Here is a 13468-nt window from a genome sequence, read left to right on the forward strand (position 1 = left end):
CAAAAACTCAGATCTGTATATCTGAGTTTCGGTGCTCTCTGCACAATAGGTATACCTTCCCCCCCCCCCCCCCCCCCCCCCCCCCTCTCTCTCTCTCTCTCTCTCTCTCTCTCTCTCACACACACACACACACACACACACACACACACACACACACTCACAGACACGAGGAGATGAGGGAGAGCGAGGTATGCTCCCTCCCTCTCCTCTCTCTTATATTCCCTTCCCCTCTTCTCTCTCTCTCTCTCTCTCTCTCTCTCTCTCTCCCTCTCCTCTCTCTTATATTCCCTTCCCCTCTCTCTCTCTCTCTCTCTCTCTCACACACACACACACACACACACACACACACACACACACACACACACACACACACACACACACACACGCGCGCGCGCGCGCACACACACACACACACACAGACATACACACAATGTGTGTGTGTGTGAGAGAGAAGAGAGAGAGAGAGAGAGAGAGAGAGAGAGAGAGAGAGAGAGAGAGAGAGAGAGAGAGAGAGAGACAGAGAGAGAGAGAGAGAGTTAAAGAGACATATAGAAGTTAAAGAGACATGTGTGAGAGAGAGAGAGAGAGAGAGAGAGAGAGAGAGAGAGAGAGAGAGAGAGAGAGAGATAGATAGATAGATAGATTTTATTATCGTCCTCGGAGGTCAAATATGACCTATGGGACCAAAGTTACATGTGATGTAGTATGTGTATGACTGATGAGTGACTCTCGATGCTCCAAAATTGTAGTGATGAGAGTCGCAATGGAGAGCCCACACTTTGGCTGGGAGAGGAAAGTGTGTAGGTCTAAGTTATGGCTGAAAATGTGAGAGAAGCCAGTTCGGATGTGATCAAAAGCTGAGCATTCTAGTAGTGTGTGGTACTCAGACTCTCGAACTTGCAGTGAGCATAATGTGCACAATCGATTTGACTCTTCTCCATTGCCCCAACGCCCTATCTCGCATCGAAGGAAATGGGAGCTAAGCCGAATTGCTGCGATAGTGCGTATCACGGACAAGGGAATAGGCTCAAGCATGTAAGTGTGAGTACGGTTTCCTCTCTCAGCGAAGAACATGGTTTTGTAGTTGGGGGCAATATAGGTGGTGTAATGTATGAAGCGTGACCCACCGGATTTCTCCCAAGCCGTATTAGAGAGAGAGAGAGAGAGAGAGAGAGAGAGAGAGAGAGAGAGAGAGAGAGAGAGAGAGAGAGAGAGAGAGAGAGAGAGAGAGAGAGAGAGAGAGAGAGGTTAAAGAGAGGGATAACGAAAGTAGAGAGAGAGAGAGAGAGAGAGAGCTAAATAAAGAGAGACAGCGAGAGAGAGAGAGAGAAATGAAATGAAATGATATATTTAACGTCTTCAAAATGCCGAAATCACTTATGAGACCAATCCGATAAACTCCTTGTGGATCTTATCTAATGTTGGGGTACAAACATACAAGTGAAGTAAAGTGGAAGGCTAAAATCATCATCAATTTTCAACATTGGGCGTTGTTTGAGAAAGTAGTGCATTGGTCGGTGAAGAGATTTGTCAATGTCCGCCTTGTAAATAGACATAATGTGTGAAGTTGAGGGTTGCCAAAAAAAAATTATCCTCTTTGAGGTCGTACGATGGAGCTGATGGTAGCAGGTCTTATGGTGTTTGTAAGCGGTGTTTTTGTCATAATTGGAGCAAACCATAGCCAAATCTTGTGCTTCCCCTTTCCCCCTTCTTGCATTTCCTTGCTCCAAGTTTCTGGTGCCAATTGTGTGAGTTGTGTGTGCCCCTCGGGCCATTTGTGTGTGAGGGAGAAAGAGAGAGAGGTGTGTACTATAAGATTGCTAAAAACGGGCAAAATCATGATGGTGTGTTGTCTCTCAATTGTGTGGAGTTTGTCTTCATTGGTAGGCGTTGGTGCACCCAAAGTGTGACAACCCTAGCAGAGGACATAGGCAGTGATGTGTATGCTTATAGATGCATGGCAGAGGGCTAGAACATATGGGAAGATCCTGGACAGATAGGTGGCAGCAGAGATATATGCTTTATGTGGGTTTTTAGACCCTAAAGGCTACAAGATGGGCCGGAAAAGGTGGTAGGTGAAGGAGGCTCAAGGTGATGGTTTCTAGCTCAAAAATGTAGAGCTTGAAGTGCTAGAGGAGCAAGTCCAGATGGCTCATCAAACGAAGCTACAAAGCGAAAGCCATGGCTATTCAAAGTTGAAGGTATTTGCAAATCTGAGACGGACAGAGCAGGTGATTCCAGGTAGTCCAAGTCATTTTGGAGCTATGGGTGTGTAGTGCTTGATTTATGGAGCCTGCTGGTCTTTTCAGATTGTCGTTTGGAACTTTGGAGGTCAAGATACTAGCAAATAAAGATTTGTCGGGGGCCAGTTCTGTGTCGGGTTGGTTGCATGGATAGATGTGACATCTAAGATTTTTGAAGCTTTTCTAGGTTTTGTATGAATTCTATGCAGCAAGTAAAGGCCATGGGAGTTTACGGCTCGTCAATCGGGCACCGGGTCGGTCAGATATTAAAGTTTGAAAATGATGGCAGTTGCCGGTCAGGTGGTAGCAAACGGGTTTTTTAGGCGCATCATTTGAGGGCACGGCAAAGCCAAAATGGTAGTGAGGTTTGTACAGTTCGTAGCCAACAAAGAGATCTATTGGTTGGAATTTGCGGCTCAATCACAGGGTTGGTGTGCACCAAATGGCATCGGATTGAAATGGTGAGAGGAGGAGAATTTTTATGCAATTAAAATTAAGAGTTGGTGAAGTTTTGACCATTGGGGGGTGATTTGAAGTGGATCTATCACGTATTTGTGGGTTAATCCCACATGATAAGTACGAGGTTGACTTGGTAGAGTACATAAGCACAAGGGAGACGTGCACTTATGTGTCGTGGTGTAGGAGTTGAGCTCCGAGGACTATTCACCATGGTGCCTAGAGCGCGCACAGCATTGTTGTGGTTGTGCCTGATGGACATGATGTTGACGTGGGGCGGTACCTGGTGGTTTTGTTGAAGCAAGTGGCGGATAGGCCCGTTATCGATGGCCGTTGACTCTGCAATGGCATGATGATGTGGTAGAGGCCCATCACGCGCCCGTAAGAGCCAAGTCATGCCTTGGGTTCCCAAAGGAAGTAAAGCCAAGAATATAAGAAGGGCATCCTCACATGCAAGGGATACCAAAAATAGACGAGGAACCAAAAAAGAGGAGTGCCCACGCTCAAGAGGGGCCCGTTCTTCCATGTGGGGGTTCTCTTTTCCGAGGTCAGTGAGACGGAAGGACCAAGGGATTCTTGAGCCGAAGTGTGGCTATGGAGTTGGTGTGGAGCTGAAGGGCAACCAGATTTTTGTGTTCTACTTGCCGATGCTTATGCCGGTTAGGAGCTATAGCTGTATATAGTCGTCTTTGTTGAAAGAAATCCATCATTATTGTGCATCTGGTGTCGATTCCCCTTATCCCTTCTCTTCTTTATTGTGTGCATGTGGTTTCGGGCGTGTGTAGGTAGTTGTGTCCCCCCTGATGGTCTGTTGTGCACAGAGAGGTTGAGAGAGGTTGTGTGTGTGGTGAAGGGATTGAATCGAGCTATACAAGGTGATTGGGCTTTGTTGGTGGTGTCATATTGAGTGTGTGCAAATGGTGGTGTGCAAACGGTGGTTCGTCAGTGAGTTGTGTGAGTTTTGAAGGTGGACTCTAGTGGATTGGGGTGTGTAGTGATTTTCTTGGGCTATAGAGAGGCAGATTACTCGGGTTTTGGGTGTGTTTCCCTTCCCCCTATCCATCTTCAAGTTCCCCACGGAGGAGCATTGATGCTCCGATTTGAAGTTTAAAGTGGTGTTTGGAAGCCGACAAACGGTTAGCAGATGGTCAAAATATTTGGAGGTTGTGTTTAAAGGTAGGAGAGATGATGTAGTCAAGCTTTGGGCCCATAATTGGAGGTGTTGAAGACCTTGAAGATTGGTTGGCAAATTTTGAATTGTGGATGATATTGATGCATATGTTGAGACGGATGCGAAAAAGCTGCAAATGGTGTCGTTGCTGATGCGCAAACAAGCAAAGGTTTGGTACAATGATTTGAAGGGTGATGATCAAAGTTCATGACACGAATTGTGGAGGCAGTTTTTGGAGCAGTTTGGAAAGGTGATTGCCCCGACAGAGGCTGGTGCTAAGTTGAAATTGGTACACCAAGAAGTAAGTAAGGATTTTTCTATTTTCCTTGAGGAATTTGAAGCTTGTTGGAAGTAGTTAGAATCCATGCATAAACAAGCGCCAAGGCATAATGCAAGCACAAAGAGTATCAACTCAACACTCGGATAAATAGATCTCAGCTAAGCATAAAACGCATAACTTTATATACAAGTGGTGAGCAAACATTGTGCTCAAATCACGTCCCACAAGTAGTGATGTTAATATGACAATTGTATAAATCTATACTTGTAAGCATGTAGAACCTATAACCAATGACTATTTGTAAAATGTAAGCATTAGACTCACCATTAGAATGTTCGTCAATCAAAAACAATGTATACCATAGATCTACCTATAGCCACTATGAGCATACATAAATCTCACTCCTACGACAGAGGATACAAGAGCACTAAATCCACATCCAAGCTAACAAAATCTATAAAAGTGAGAGTAAATACTTGATCAGTGTTAAAATGGGAGTAAATCAACCACTACACCATCCTAGAATCAAATTGCAAATACATGCAACATATGGCATCAGTAAAATCTCAAGTACAACTTAGTCATTCAAAGTGGCATGCCAAAAAATCATAGAAGTATAAATTAAGCCAACTAGGCACTCTGCTTAAACGAGAGACTCAGACTCTCATCCACAAATGTCATACAACGATCAAAAGTGATCAAATGCTCTCCAAACTCAATGAATAGAAGCAAGACATTGTTGTGAGCTCTCACAAAAAGTGCATAAACTTGTCCAAGACAAAACCATCTCAATCAAAAATCCACATGTGGCATACATACAACATAAGCATGGCATAAGCTCATTCCCATATGAGTAGCTCTTTGGAAAATCCACGTCTCTGCTATCTGTATACCCGTGAATCCATCACCTACGAGCTATCAAGAGCTCGATTTGTATTAGCATATGCATACATAACATAAATTCCACACATAACGAATGTGTGTTGGAAACCTCTATGAAAAACCACACAATCTAAAGCATAAAGCATCGACCAGAATGTTCGTCGGTTAAAAAATGCACAACTTGTAATCTTGCACACTATCTCGTTGATCAAAAACCTCATCGGTCAAAAACCAGACACATGGATAAGAAACCACTTGTCCGCATATGACATACATTTCCTCCGAGATTAGTGCCGGGGAAAAGTACAATCTAGCTCGCAAAATCCCTGTGAAGGTCAAGTTGTACCTATCATGGTGGCCGTAGACATCCGAGAGTCGATGTCGCTTGTCAAAAAAAACGTACTTCCAGAAGATCATTGGATCCATGTGTGTCATGGCATATCTGTGCACGAGAAGAAATCAAAACACTGGAAAAGAGCCTAGACCCACTCTCTCTCGCTCTCGCTATGTTGAGGAAGTGGGCAGATAGACTCGTTCCATCTACCTCTGTGTGTATCTATGCAAGAGAAGAAATCAAAACACTAGAGGAGAGACTAGACCCACTCTCTCTCGTTCTGGCTATGTCAAGGAAGTGACCAGATAGACGCTGTCTATCTACCTCTGTGTGTGTGTGTGTGTGTGTGTGTGTGTGTGTGTGTGTGTGTGTGTGTGTGTGTGTGTGTGTGTGTGTGTGTGTGTGTGTGTGTGTGTGTGTGTGTGTGTGTGTGTGTGTGTGTGTGTGTGTGTGTGTGTGTGTGTGTGTGTGTGTGTGTGTGTGTAGCTATTTAAATCTTAAGTAATAAGACATAATTGAATTTTTACATTCAAAAGACAGCTGGCCAAAGAATAATGAACTGATATGTACAAAAATAACTCAGTATCAGAATTATTTAGGTACAATTATGATTGTAGGGAAGAGGTCCTCTTTCACTAAGGTTGGTAGTAAAAAAACATCCCCGTTCCTCAGTGGGTATTTCATCACAATAATGTTGCTTGCCAAAGATAAGAAAACCCTCCAAGATAAGATAGAGTCCTTACCTACATCCATCCAACCAAGACAAAAATTCAATTAGCCTTGGATGTGTTTTACAGGTATCAATGGCCATGTCAGTTGTTATCCATGTCCATCTTATAGATTTTAATTACTTTAGCCAAGCTTAGGTTATTAGATTTTTTTAGCAGTCTTTACATATTCCTTCAAAAATCAATGGTACTAATCAATAGAGTATCAAAAAAAGACTCCATTTTTTCAAGTGGAACCTCATTTCGCGAGCCATATCTCGGTATTTATGCCATGTTTTGAGGGTACCAGCCATATATTTACCTTCAAACTTCCCAATTTTTCTCCATAGCTTGATAGCTATGCTTACACTAACAATAGCATCCATATACTTACCAAAATCAGAAATAGAGTATCAAGTGGAACTTTATGTCATGAGCCAAAGGTCAGTTTTTTACGCCAAAGCTGAGAGTAATCTCCATATACTTACCTTCAAAACTTCAAGTTTTTAAGTTCTTAGTATTCAATATAGTTCAGCATTGTTCAGTCCTGTTTTTCTCCAAGATACTTTCAAGCTTCCACCGTCATGGGTGCTAGATGGGTTAAAATAACCTTAACTCCTTCTCCCCATATGAAATCATGAGGGAAAGTATTATGAAGAAGTCCAAGAGTTTCCATATTGCATACAACAGAAAAGCCAAACGTATCCTTGTTGATGTCAGATAGAGTTTCATCACCAAAACAAACACAAGCTTTCAGAAAGTCCAAGGTTTCATTCACATTCCATGCGGTTACTAGCCTTAGCTATAGGCCAGAGCTAAAATGCATTAGCTATATATTTACCCCCCCTTTTTTTTAAGAAAACCCAAGTGATTCATCATACAAAAAATTGTAATGTCCGGTTACTGTTAGGCCCGCAAAAAGAAGAAGACCAGTGTCGGCTAAAACAGAGCCCCAAAAAAACCAGTGTTGGCTAAAACAGAGCCCAAAAAAAGCATGTATCGGCTAAAACAGAGCCCTTTCTTTTTTCTAAACATACCTTAGTTAGGTCGGTAAACGGCAAGACCTGCAACGGCTTAAGCCAAGCCAAGAAAACCAATGATGCACAGTTTTTTTTCTAAGACCAGTCGACATCAAATCTCCCCAATTTTTGCAATAGGTTCCATTAGGTGTGCTTTCAATCAGTCAGACGATGCCTTGCTACCATATTTAAGGGCTACAACAGTTTTTTGAAAAAAACCAGTCTACGCAGAGTACTTGCCCAAACAAATTCTTAAATTAAACCCCTAATGAATGTTATACAGTTCAACGCTATGCTATGAGAACTACTACAAGTAGTACCAACATAATTTTTTAATATTTGAAGCTTCAGGGGGGGGGGGGGGGGGGGAGGGAGGGGTGGGGGGGGGGGGGGGGGGGGGGGAGGGGAGGGATTTTAGGAGGAGGGAAAAACTAAAGCATTAAAAGTACCACAGTGTGTGTGTGTGTGTGTGTGTGTAGCTATTTTATCATAAATAATAAGACATAATTTGAACTTTTACATTCAAAAGACAGCTGGCTTCAGAGAAAGAGAAATGATAAGTACAAAAACAACTCAGGGTTAGAATTATCTTTGTACAATGTTTGTATGAATGAAGCCTCATTCCAGTATATAGATAGAAGTACTTCCCTTGCAATAGGTGTATGTATAATCCTGTATTGGACAATTGCTAAAAGCCAAAAAAAACCTTCCAAGATAAGATAGAGTCCTTACCAGCATCCATCCAAACAAGACAACATTTATATTATCCTTGGATGTGTTTTACAGGTATCAATGGACTATACCAGTTGTTATCCATGTCCATCTTTTAAAATTTTTTAAAAACATTTGAGCTTAGTCCAAAGTACTTATGTTCTTTTATATATAAGGTTCAAAAAATAAAAATTTAGTATTTTAGTCTTAGCGTAGAGTGCCATACCCCCTACTACTTCAAATGGTAAGTTACCCATCACAAAACAACTTTGAGTAAATTAATGAAGCTCGATCTGTGAAGAAGTTTAAAACTTGCTATAAACGAGTATAGACCCATTGTAGAATAAATTCGGAACTGATATAGTTTACAACGTAATCCGATCCTTCCTATTTACTATAAGTCACAAACTCCCATCAAATGGTGAATGTAAATAGAGTTTTGCATTATCCCGTCTTATCAAAAACAGGTGCTAATATGCAGTGTAACTGGGAAAAATCCCATAGGGTCGCCCAAAACAGCGTGTTTTAGCAGGCAAGGTACGGCAAAATAGGATTCCAAAGTACACCCAACCATAGGTGTTTCATACCAGTTTAAAAAAGAGACAGTTTTTTTCATGTCAACCAATTACAGCGACAGTACCAATCATAGAAGCCAATAGTCATCCAGGGAATACCCCCATCCCAAAGCATCTTACTGTAATGATAGCGACACATCCATATGCAAGAAAAAACCCCTTTGGGTTGTACCCAAAGCTGTAATGCGAGACACTTACCTTCACAATGGGCAGAGCTTTTTACCAAACCAGTGAGCCATTTATCACAAAGTTAACCGAATAGCTTAAAGTGTAAAGCGGTATCAATTACCATCCAATCATTTAAGTACAACCTTTCCAGAACAATTCTGTTAAGTGCATCCTTACCTTAGGCTAATATGCGTTTATCTGTAAAGAACCGAAACCCAGCTGAGGGGTTTAGCCAAAAAAAACCTTTAGTTAGTGCCATTTAGAGTAAAGCAACCATAAAGTGGTTTTTATCAAAAAACACAGCAGGTTATGCCCCCATATATTAAGCTGTTTCCAAGCATTGTCATGTGACTGAAACCAGTAATCACCGGGTTAGACCCTTCCTTTTTTTAAAATTATACCGTACAGTCTGCAGAAAAATATATATTGCATGGTCCAGCCATGTGGTAGTACCCCATTATCACAAGCAAATAAACAGTTTTCTCAGCGCAGCCAGAATGTCAGTAAGTTAAGCCCAAAGAATCAATCATTAACCATATGATGCTATGCATAGCCATTAAAAATTGGGGCTATAGCAATTAACAATACTCCTTAGTGGTGTTACCAAAGCAATGCCATCCCACACCATGGTTTTTACCGATTAACCAACTCATAGCATGCTCTATCAAGCCAAGTCAATCCACCCATACACAGAGAGTTGACTACATCGGCTGCAGACTTCATAGGCCAGCCATCTGGTTTCAACTCCTCATGAGTGAGGGTTCTCTTTATGATTACCTCTGCTCCATCGTGCTCACCTTTTCCATGTCCTGATGCTGAAAAGTTATGCATCATCTGCAGACCTGTCAACCAATAATGCCTAGCCACAAAGTAGAAAGGTCTTCATGCTTTAAACTGAGACACTGCACCATCTGACAACACCCAATGACGTCGTAAAGAATGGCCTTTCTGTTTCAACCACTTGTCATGAAGAAGAAAACAATGTTGTACAAACAAAGTGTCATGTATTATATCATCAGATATGTAAAAATGGAGTGTTTTTTCAACACCACCTCCTGAGTTTCTCACATAAGTAATGTGAATAAGTATTGTAACCTGATTAGACCACTAGTGCATGGACTTTATCTCATTTTCTATTTTAAATCGATAATTCTTGGCAAATTCGATGATCGAAACAACAGCATCTGATGGAAACTTGAGTAAGCACTCTTTAAATTGTTGTGCCTGCCACCAAAAAAATGTAGTTATGCTTGATGAAGCTCTTAAGATGAGATGAGAATGGGTCAATAAAAGTAGAGCATCTTATTTGTTGCACTACCAAGTCCTTTCTTTTCTTCTCAGACCCACCTGCATCAACTTGCCCAGTTGAAACATTTGTGAAGATCTTCACAGTGACCTCCCCACTATCCACTGAAATTTCATCAGGACACAATGTCAACCTGTTTATTCCAAATCTAGAGCAAATCCAAACGAGCATTTTTTTGCATAGTATTCTGCGTCATGAGCCTTTGGACATAAAAGTGATTCCCACATATCACTGATTCTATGAGACACTAATTGGTTTGCAGTACACTTACCTGAATCATCACTACAGCAAACGGAACATGTGCAGGCATGATCCTTTCCATAATGCTCAAACTTGTTTTGTCGCATCTGATTAAATGCCTCTTTAAAATATATCATTTGGACATGATATACACAGCAACACGTATATCGCTTCTTCATTTTTTGGACAAAGTAAGGCTTTAAAGCCTCAAAACATCTAAGAGAAATTTACACTTCTGGATTGGCCCTCTTGAATCTTTGGTACAACTCAATCTGTGACATTAAAACAAAACAAATTATGAGAGTAAAATATTAGCCATTTTGTACAGTACCATTTGGTTTTGTACATAAGCAAATGTGGAGTTGTAAAATATTAGCCATTTTGTACAGTACCATTTGGTACAGAATAGTACCTGTATAGTACCAATTTTTGGTACTGTATAGTACCAATTTTTGTATATTTGGTAGAGTACATTAGCAATTGGATTTTGTGCAGTACCAGATTTGGTATAGTAAGACATTAGCTATTTAGTACTTTACCATTTGGTGCAGTAGAGTACCAATTTGGTATTGTTCAATACCAAGTTTGAAACTAGTTTGGAAATTTCTTAAAGAGTACCTTAAATGGTGGTACTAGGTGGATGCCATAAATTACCAATTTGGTGGTATATAGTACCAATTTTGGTACTGTAAGACTTTATCAATGAAATATATTTTTGTTTTTGTACTAGGAAATGTACTATAGAGTACCTTGAGTAATGCTATAGGGTGGATGGGGATATTATGTAGTACATAACATGGAATTATATGGTACTCTTTAGTACATTTTAGGGTGCTCCATATAACATGCCACTATATGGTAGATAAATGTACTTTGGCCTACATCACAAGGTTCTATAGAGTACTCAAATCAGATTGAATGTACTATGGTGTACCTTATATGGTAGTATAGGGTAGATGAAGGACCTATGAACATTATTATAGGGTACTCCAATCACATGAACAGTGCTATTGAGTACCTAATGTGGAAGCATACGGCATTTTAAGGTATAACAATGGAGTACCTTCATATTAATAAAGCTACTATTATACCTTAGGTTGCTACATGTACCAAATGATATACCTTCAACAAGTTACTAGAGGTATTGTATGAGGTAAAACAAATGGAATACCTTCAAGTACTATAAGTAGAGTACATTACACCTGAGAAAATAGAGAGGCACAAAAGAAATTAGCAACGGTTTAAATTTACCTGAGACTCATCGAGAAGATGCATTGGATGTTTGATAACACTTTTTCTTCCAATCCTCTTCCGACATATATCCTTTTTTTTGGGTGAAACTAGAGTCTCTGAGCTCCAAACGACATAAACTAGATCTCTTACTTCACCTGTGACAATGTTACCTTGAGGCAATGATCTTTGACATGCACTCAATGGCAAAACTTCCTCATCATCTTTAATCTCAAGACGATAATTGGCTGCAGCAATGTTTCTCCGATGAACACTCAAAATACTTGCTATCCTTGTATGGTTCATTTGTGTTGTGCCATCGATATTATTCATTACCATCATCAAAGAAGAGCTCATCTGTTGAGCGGGGCACCTTGAGCTGGCTGAGGGTGTTACGGATGCTAGATAGAAGAGTGCTTTCAAAATTAGCTATTGATGTTTGCAGATCCTTAAAAGTAGGATGGAGCAAGTGTTGATGGAATAACTTTGTCTGGATACTTCTTGTAAGCCCTAGTGTCTGTGTGCGCCAAAACTTTGCCTTAGCTGAACAAATCTACTTTCTTGATTCGGCTTCATCCATTAAAGATGGATCTTGCAACCTGCTGCTTTCTTTTTCTTTCCTTCTCTATTCTCATTTCTTAGCAGCCCAATACTCATGCATAGAAGCGGTGTCCATGCTGTGAACACTTGCATTCAGCTCCATAGTCCAATCCCTGTTTAGGCAGCCTTGCACAGTAGTCCAATCCCTATTTGGACAACCTTTCTCATTCACCATGCCAGGAGAAGTAGTTGTGAATTCCATGCCTTGAGGATTATCCATGTTTACGTAGCCATATTCTCATGCTAGGATAACCATTTGTATTCTCTGGTCAATCTGTGAATTCCATGCTGGCAAGAGTGTGGGTAGTGTAGCGAGTTAAAGAGCTACAACTACATAATCGGCTATGTTGTGGACGAGGAAGAAAGATAGGAAGAGAGAGAGAGACAGAGAGAGAGAGACTCGTCTATAATCATTACATAGATCTATATATGCTGATACAAACCAAATGGTTTTTTTACATAAAAGAATTCCCCAAAAAAAAAGATAAAAACGAATTTCCCAATAAAGTGGATAAAAAAGACTTCCCCAAAAAATGCTAATTTTCTACCCAAGAAAAAGTAGTGTCCTTGACAGTGCATATTGTACCACCAAACCATGCTTTCAGCCATCTACACAATACACTATATAGCTACACATTAAGTACTTCCGATAGTAATAAATAGTAATAAAGTGTCCTACTTATTTGTAATATTATGTAGCTATTTAACTCTATGTGCTATGTAGTGTTATCTAGTAAACTATGAGATACTATATACTTATATGGTGGAATATAGTTTTATGTGCTATATAGTGGTAGATGGTAGTATATAGTTCTTTACACTACAATGTTGTATGCACTATATAACTCTATACTGTCATATAACTCTATACTTTGTAATTTTTCATGAATTACACGGGCATTGGTAATTTTACCTTTCATATTCGTCACTTGTGGGACTTTTATTCTTTCTTCAACCTTGCCACTCATATGGACTCTCCCATTCTGCCATCATAAACTAATGAATATTCTCTAATCTCTCCCGATGGGGGGCAATCTCTACAATCAAGCTTGAAGCATCTTAGTCCTCAAAAGCATAAGAGCAATTGCAATTGCAAATCCTGGTGCCATCATGAGAAGGTTCCTAGAGGCTTGTTGTGCACACAAGATTTAAAACAAAGGACTAAGGCTTCCACCTTGCCAAATTCCCAATGGTTGGCGTTGGATACAATGAGAACTTCTGGTTGCTTCATACCTCGTAGCACGAATCAAAACATCAAAAATTCCAACCTTGTTTTTGGTTTCTTCATCATTCCAACTTGGAACTTGCATCTACCCAAGATATTTAGCAATTATTGCAGCCCAGCAGAAGGTGAAGCCTCCGTAGACATTTTGAAACAAAATGTAAAGGAAGTCACTATGGCCCTTTAATGAAGGGACCCATTTAGTAAACAAGCTGGCTCTCCGCCTCTGCAAACCATGGCACTCCCTTCCAATGAGAGACAGAGAGAGAGAGACCAGCTATTCATTCCACCCACATGGCTCGACTCGAGAAAATCATGCCCTTT

This window comes from Adiantum capillus-veneris, unplaced genomic scaffold, assembly GCF_014529385.1.
Source record: "Adiantum capillus-veneris isolate H3 unplaced genomic scaffold, ASM1452938v2 Hic_scaffold_257, whole genome shotgun sequence".
Classification (NCBI taxonomy): Eukaryota; Viridiplantae; Streptophyta; class Polypodiopsida; order Polypodiales; family Pteridaceae; genus Adiantum; species Adiantum capillus-veneris.